Source organism: Corvus brachyrhynchos, unplaced genomic scaffold (genome assembly GCF_000691975.1).
Source record: "Corvus brachyrhynchos isolate BGI_N302 unplaced genomic scaffold, ASM69197v1 scaffold220, whole genome shotgun sequence".
In the NCBI taxonomy this organism is placed as follows: Eukaryota; Metazoa; Chordata; class Aves; order Passeriformes; family Corvidae; genus Corvus; species Corvus brachyrhynchos.
The window spans coordinates 1,073,064-1,081,077 of NW_008236209.1; positions in this window are offsets into that span (position 1 = coordinate 1,073,064).

Genomic DNA, 8,014 nt, shown 5'->3' on the forward strand with positions numbered 1-8,014 from the left:
TCTTGCTTACATTACCTGTAAACGAGATGAACCCAGGGAACAGATGCACCTTTTACTGTTAATAGATTAAAATTACAGATGATCACGAAATAACAGTGTACTGAATACTTAGCTGATGTAAATTACTTTTTCCTCTATTTCCTTCCATTAACCACCAACCATTTACCCCAGGCAGAGCTCTGTCCCAGGGAAACACCCGAGCTAGATGTGGAGCAGCAGGCTGGGTAAGTGCTGGGTAAGATAGCACTGCTGATGGACTGAGATGAGATGAAGGGTGAAAATCAGAGGGATTGGGAGATGGAAGATGCTACCTGTCATATTATCTCTATTTCTTAAAAAGAAGCCCAGAAAGCTGTTTGTGTCTGATTTGTAGTCTTCTGTTCAGGGTATTGCTTGCTCTAGGACAGAATTTGGCCTGCAGAGCAGTGAGGAAAGTTTGCAGCATTGGCAACAACACTGTGTGATCCAGGAGCGAGCCCTTAAACAAGATTATTACTCATTTTACCAGGCACAGCTATCCATTATGGTTAATAAAACACTGCATAAGTGATTCTCAGCCTGATCCATACAATATATCTTGTGGCCCAGCTGGGCTCACTTTTATCCTGAGCCTCATGATCAGGATATGTTGGCATCAGCAGACACTGAGAGATTGGTACCTGATGGCATGGACAGCCAAGATCTGCCTCTTCCTTTCCAAAGGGATGAGTGATATGAGATGCTGGATGAGTACTGCTGCCACTTCTCTGAAGGACAGGGTCCATGTTGGCTGTGGTGGCACGTTTGCCCAGGGTTCTGGGGAGAAGGAAGGTCCTCCCCAGGCTGGGCACGCTGTACTCCTGCTCCAGGGCAGGTGGGTGGCCTCTCAAGGGACCGTGCTTTGTGCTTTTGCCCTGCTGGAGCTGCAGCTGCTGTTTTGGCTGCCCAGATGGGGACGTCTCATCATCCCAGAGCAAATGATTTCTGCAGGCTGGGGAAGGGGAAGAAGACCAGCCTGGGCTGCAGAAGAAAGGCTTGGTCATGGCACTCCTGTTGGGAATGAGGCCCAGGAACTTGTTGTGGAGGAGGACCTGATGCAGGGATGGTGACAAGGCTGCCTCCACCTGTCTGTGCTGCTCAGCAGCCTGTGCTGCAGGAGGACAGAGCCAGCAACCCTGCCTGCACACTCCCCTTTGCATCCAGCATTCCACCTGCTCTGCCAGGCGTTGGGAACAGCTCGAGGAGTGCCGGGGCAGCAGCAGGAGCTGGTCCCTGCCAGGATGCTGTTATCCCACAAATAAGGAGCAAGCCCTTGCTCTGCAGCGTGCTGGTGGCTGGCTGGGGGGCTCTGCTCCAGGCCATCCATCTGGCATCTTTTTGAGACACTGTACTCATTTTTTCCACCATGCCAAAACAAATCCTTGCAGACTATTAATCACTGGCTTGGAACAGCATCCACCCAGGTTCAGTTGTGATAAGATATGCCAGCCCTTGTCTGACATCATGTAGCCATTTCAAGAGGACATAATTACAGCAATTGTTAGGCATTTTTCTAGCTTTTTCTGCCTTCTCTCACAGGTAATGTTATGTGACGAATCACTTTCCCTGACATCCCCAGCTCAGCTCAAACACCACTGCTCGCCCGGCTGTGCTGTGGTGCAGGAACATCAGGCTCACTGCAGACAGTGCAGGTGGGGAGCCATACCGTGTGAATCTCAGTTTGATGGGTGAAAATGACCCACGTGGCAATGCTGGGGGAGAGCTGGGGCTTTGATGGGTGCGTTCTGCAGCTTCCCTGCGTCTGCAGTTGCAGAAGTGGCAGGGGATGCTGGGGAGGAGGGAAGTGCCAACTGTTGGGTGTGGGATATGGGCAGGCAGCGTTGAAATGCCAAAGCACGGGATGCTGTGAAGTCACAACCAGCGAGGAACCAGAGCCAGATTCCCTGCTGTGGGCACCTTGGTGGGATGGAGCTGGAGCCTGGTCTCAGCACCGCGGCTGCTTCTCAGCTGGTGTTGGATCTCCATCGCCAGCTCCGGAGCCAGGACAAATTGCACCAGCTGAGGAATGCTGCCACGGTCCCCCAGCTGACGTTCATTGCTGCAGCAGGAGGCTGTATATCCCAGAAATGTATCCTGCCTGTTGGCGCGCTGGGCGGGAAGCTTGTGGCTCAGGGGTAAAGGCAAATGAATGTTTGGGAGCTGTCAACATTCTGCCAGTGCCAGGGATCCAGTTTGTGCCGGAAGATGGAAGAATTGCAGCGTCTCCGACCCCTTGCATGGGGTCAGCAGCAGACTAAGTAGCATGCAGGAAAAAAGGGGGAGAAAAGTAGAAAGAGAAGTGCAGAACATGTGATTTAGCTCTGTTCATGACTGTTTTGAAGGATGGGATGGGTGTTGCTGGAGTGCAGAGCTGGCTGGGATCTCTGTGTTATCTGTGGAGCTGTTCAGACTCAGACACTGCACTGCTCTGTTTCACTAAATCACTGTCTTTCCCCAGGTGTCTTTATTCCCCGACCTTCACAATCTGTTTGTCCATGCGGGGACCTGGAGACTGAATTAAGACGTGCTATCTGTAAGCAGGCTAGAAAGTGCAGAGATCGTCCCATCACCTGGGATAACCTTCCCCAGCAGGCAGGTCTCCTGCAGAGAGAGGTTTGGTTGCCTCTTAATTCATCCGTGGCATCGCTGCCTTGTAAAGCCTGGGGCCGTCTGTTCCTCCCCTGCGAGGGGACAGCACGCAGGGTCTGCACCGCAGGCAGGCGGCCAACGCCGTGTGGAGGGCAGGTCCAGCAGGAACTGCCCCAGAGCTGCTCCCCGCGCTCCCTGCTCGTGTGCCAATGTCACACGTTCCAGTCTCCTTGTGCTCCATTTTCTACCCTCCCTCTTCTCTCCCCCTCGCTTTTAATCTTTGCTTAACTTGTTGTGCAGGCAATTGCAGGGCGTTTAGCGCATGGTGATGTGTGTTTGGGGCCTGAGCTGGAAATACGGCTCATTATCTGCAGTGGGTAATATTAAGCACTTTTCTCTGTTGGCCATTTGATCACAAGGTTATCCTGTTTGATGGTTTTATACCCTGGAATTGATTGCATGGGAAATATTTAGCCAGCATGGCTGGAATGTGTGTCTCCCCACAGGCTGCCAGGTGCAGGTGAGCTACTGCACTGCAGGGAGCCACTCAGGGGGTGATCAGCAGCCCTCTTCAGACCTTCAGGTCATCTTTTCTTACAAGATATGGGATTAAATCAAGCAAGCTGTACAGTGTTTTGGTGTGATCCTGCAGCAGCCAGCGGGACACAGCCCAATGAGGTGGGGAAAAAGGCTGTATCACTTCCTGCAGCCCCCTGAATTGTGCAGCATATTTTGCTTCATGTCTCAGATCCAGGGAGACCTTAGAGTACCTTCCAGTACCTAAAGGGGCTAAAGGAGAGCTGGAGAGGGGTTTGGACAAGGGCATGGAATGACAGAGCGAGGGGAAATGGCTTCACACTGACAGAGGGTAGATTTGGATTAGAAATTAGAAAGAAATTCCTCCCTGCGAGGGAGGTGAGGCCCTGGCACAGGCTGCCCAGAGAAGCCATGGATGCCCCATTCCCATGAGTGTTGAAGGACAGGTTGGTCAGGGCTTGGAGCAACCTGGGAGAGTGGAAGGTGTCCCTGGCCGTGGGCGGGGTTTGGAACTAGATGATCCTAAGGTCCCTTCCAACCCACACCATTCTGGGATACTGGCTGCCCTTGCCTTGCTCTTGCCCCGTGCCGGCTGCTGAGAGGCAGCCGCTTCCCAGCTCCTCGCTGTGCCCTGTGCTGCTTTTGTTCACACAGGATGTGCCTGCCTGGCTCCTCAGGTACCTTCAGAAAGCACCATCTGATTATTCCTCCCCTTTCCCCACGTTGTGCTGCCAGGCAGGCTGTGTAAATTGGGAGTGGGTCCAGCGGGCTTCTTCTGGACCGACACCAGTGTTTGGAGCAGAGAATTAGCCCTGCACCTGTCACTTTTTTAATATAGGCTTTAAATCTGATTATGACTGCCTGTCTGGCTCTGCATTATGTGCTTCATGATTATTCAGCATTATGTAACCTTTGATAAAAGATGCTGCATCGGTAAAAGTGAATTAAACTGTTGAGTGATAGGAGTTTATCGAATTCCTCAGAGTGATGTTGTCCTCTCTTTGGCACTTTAACCTCTTCAGTGGAAGGAGTGTGCCAGACGCTGCCCTTGCTAACAGCCAGGAAACCCTGCTGACTTGGGTGGAATTGCGGGAGTACAAATAAAGTTAGATTTCAGCTTAGAAAGACAGTTTTTTATAGTCTAAAGACTCAATATTTTACAGCAGCGGTCTCTTATCTGCATTATGTGCAAACTGCTAACAGAGTTTCACAGACAGATGTCTGCAAGTCCTGAAGATGCTCAATAAAGTTTGGCTCTCAGAAGGCTGATGGGCAGAGCTGGCCAAGATCTCCTCACTCCAAACCCTCTTGAGAATGGGAACTGAATTCCTGTGAGATGAAAGAAAAAAAAGTGTTTAAATCTAAGCTGAATACTTTATTTTCCAAACACCCCCTGAATATAAAAACTTGTATTTTTCTCCATTTAGGGCTTCCCTTTCTCATCACACAGTAGATGTTTCATGGCTGAATGGTCTAGGGATTTTGCTCTGAGTTTTCCTATTTCTTCATTTCCTTTTTCTATGCTACAGGTTTTTTCTTTTTCTACTTCACTGTGATATTAGAAACATTGCTAGGGGAAGAAAAAGCACAAACTGAAACTGTAACTCCTGACACCAGATGCTTTGAAAAGCTTTCAAGTTGTGCAGAACTGGATAAGCAAAGAAAGGAAAAAATAAACCTACATCATTTGTTTTACCTCACCTAGTAGCTAAAAGGAAAAGGTGCTGGAAAGGGGAAAAACAACACTTCAGAACTGCAAAATTAAAAGAAAGGTTCTGAAAAATTAAAAAGATAAAGTTCCTCTTTGATGTTTAAAACAAATTTCAAATTTTCAAACTGTTTTGTGCATTTTCTCTCCAGTTCTGCAGAGAACTGGGGTGCTGGGCTGTGGTTTGCTCCTCCCTGGCTCTAGCAGATGATGAGTGGTGGCTTGGCTCCCAGCAGCTGGTGCAGGGCCCTGTGGGAGCCTTGGCTCTGGAGGGATGCAGAGCAGGCACTGAACCCCCCAGCCCACCATCCTCTGCAGTCCCACATTCCAGGAGAGGCAGGGACAGGAACAGGAGATGTCTGTGAGCAAGGGCCATTCCCCTGCTTGTCCTTTTCCCTCTTCCCTGCACAAGGAGTGTTTAATAAAACCCCCAGGCTTGCCAGCCCGCTGATACCACAATTTTAAATATACATGTTTCAGATGCTGAGATTTACTTTTTGACAGGGATGAGAGAGACAGCTGTAAATGCTGGGCTGGAGAGGAGTCATCACATTAGTGCTCAAAGAAAGGGCAGCACCACTCGCCTACACTTCAAAGCTTTCCTTATTCTACAGCGTGGGCAGATCGGGATCTCTGCCCCGTGCTGCCCAGACCCAGCAATGAGGTGGGTGTGTGACAGGTCATGGTTCTGCTCCTCAGCCTCCTCCTGTGGCCACCGGACCCCCAGCCTGATGCTGAGGGGCATCAAGCTGGCTCCAAGGGGGATGATGCAGCTCCCCAGCAGCAGCATGAGGTGGTGCTACAAAATGGGCTTGCAGGGAGAGCTCCTGCAGGGGGTTTGGCCAAGGGGACATGGGGACCACCATGTCACCAGCTCCCTCCTAGCCAGGCCACCAGGCAGTGATGCTAAGGGCATCATCAGGTGCATTGCAGCAGGACTGCTGGGCTTTGGATAAGCTGATTGTGTTGCAAGGAGAGGAGTGAAGCTTTTAGATTTCAGAGCCAACGTGTGGCATCTTTATTAATGTGCCTACTTGAGTTCCCTGGGACGCGATGTTTTCTCCTTACCCTGGCCATCCATCTGAACTGATAATAGGACTATTAATCCATTTTGTTGACAGCACGCACAGACCTCCAGTGAGGCAGGAGATGGGGAAGAGGTGGGGCTGCAATCGATGCTTGTTTTGTTCCAAAAGGATCCCGTCACAGCCTCTGACAAACTGAGCATTAGCTGGAGGTGAGAAGATGGAGTGTTAACCAAGGTTACAGGTGATGCGCAGCTGGCCAGCTGTGGCCTGGCTTCTCCTTGGCCAACTGGAGAGCATCCTGCAGAAAAGCATTGAGAGATGAGGTGTTCTACAGAAGCCAAACGTGGAGACCTTGTGCTCCAGGCCACGACACACTGTTCAGGTTCTACACTCAGCAACCTCATACCAGTTACGAACCTGCATCTAATCCCGCTCCATACCCATACAGAGGTGAAGTTTCTCTGATTTCAGGGCCTTTTCAGCCCTGCCTGGCTATGAGGTGACCGGCACAGCATCCATCATGTCAGTGATTTCATTCACAGCAGCAGAAATACATACAAGCAATAAATAAAAAAATGCAGGTCTTTTATAGGTTGATACATAAAAAATATTTCAGTGGAAAAAGATGTGGGAAATGAGGTGCATCCCTGCCCAGCTCTTGTTCCTCCGCATGGCCCCTGCCAGCGCTGATCCCAGGCGCCTTTATATTCAGGCTGATCCTGTCTGGTTTTAAATATCTCAAGCCACAGAACTTTCTCCCTCCAGGGAACCACGTTGCAACCTCATAATTTTCGCTGTCAGCAGAGGGGATTTTTTCCCCGGTGACATTCAACCTAAATGCTCCATTTCTTCATTTCCTGTCATCCCTTCTGGTGATGCCCCTTGTACTCTATTAAATAATTCCTTCCCTCCCTCTCTATTTACTCCAACCAGATCTGTAAGGCTCTTAGTTTGTCTCCCCATGGACAGCTCTTAACCAAGCAATATATATATTTAAGCCTTTTAATCTTCTTTCAGAAATCAGTCTCTCCGTGCCTTTGATCATTTGTGTGGCTTCCGTCTGAACTGCCGCCAACACGTCTGTGCCGAGGGAGCCCCGAGCTCCGGCTCCAGCCACACCTGAGCCCCCCAGCGCGTCCCTGCGGGACCGCAGGCCAGGGGCTGACCTGTCCCTGCCGCCTCTGTGCACTGCAGTCTCCTGTGTCCCCCTTGCTGACCCCTGGCCCCAGGCTTTTCTCTGGGGCGTTGCTCTGGGTCTTGGCTTGGCTTGGCTCGGCCATCACTGCCTGTCCTGCTGTCGCTCCTACTCACCTTTGCATCCCAGCTGTGCCCTCTCACATCTGTCCAAGGCAGAGCTCCTTTCACTGCTTCCTGCCCATATTTCTAATCTCACTAGGCCCTTTTTTTTGTGTTAATTTTCTATGCTTGCTGGAGCTCACAGCACCTCCCAGCATAGCATCATCTGCCAAATTCATTAATGTGTAGTTTACTCCCTCTTTCCAGGTCATTAATGAGGGTATTAAATGAGAGCAGCCCTAACCTAGATCCCTGCAGTACCCCATAAACACCTCCCCCTGCTTCTAATTACCCTTTGTTTATGATCCCTCAGCCAGGTTTTCAATCCACATGGCACAGTTCAAGTCATCAGAATTAATTTTTTCATGGAAGACTTCGACAGGGCTTTGCCCCCTCGTGCCATCCCCACCTGCCCCCCGCTCCCATGTCCCACTGCCTCTCCCCCGCGGGTTACAGTGACCTATGCCGCTGCTTTCCAGAGAGGAGAAGGAACACCTGGCAAAGGCTTTTTCCTCTGCCGGCTTTTGTCCCACTGCTCCAGGACACCGCAGCGGAACCAGAGGGGCCCTGCGTCCCTCCGGCGTCCTCCGGGAAGGAGGGGGGACCCCTCGGCTCTCCCTGGGCACAGTGTCCCTCCCCGGACGGGTGGCATCTCACGGGGTGGTGTCCGTGGAGGGATGGAGTCAATGGACGGATGCTGTCCGGGACAGGTGCCGCTGGAGAGGGGGTGTCCCTGGACGGATGCTGTCACGAGGGACGGGATCACGAGGAAGGATGCCGTCCCAGGCACGGTGACCGTGGATGGATGTGGTCCCTGGCGGCAGGCGGTATCCCCGTC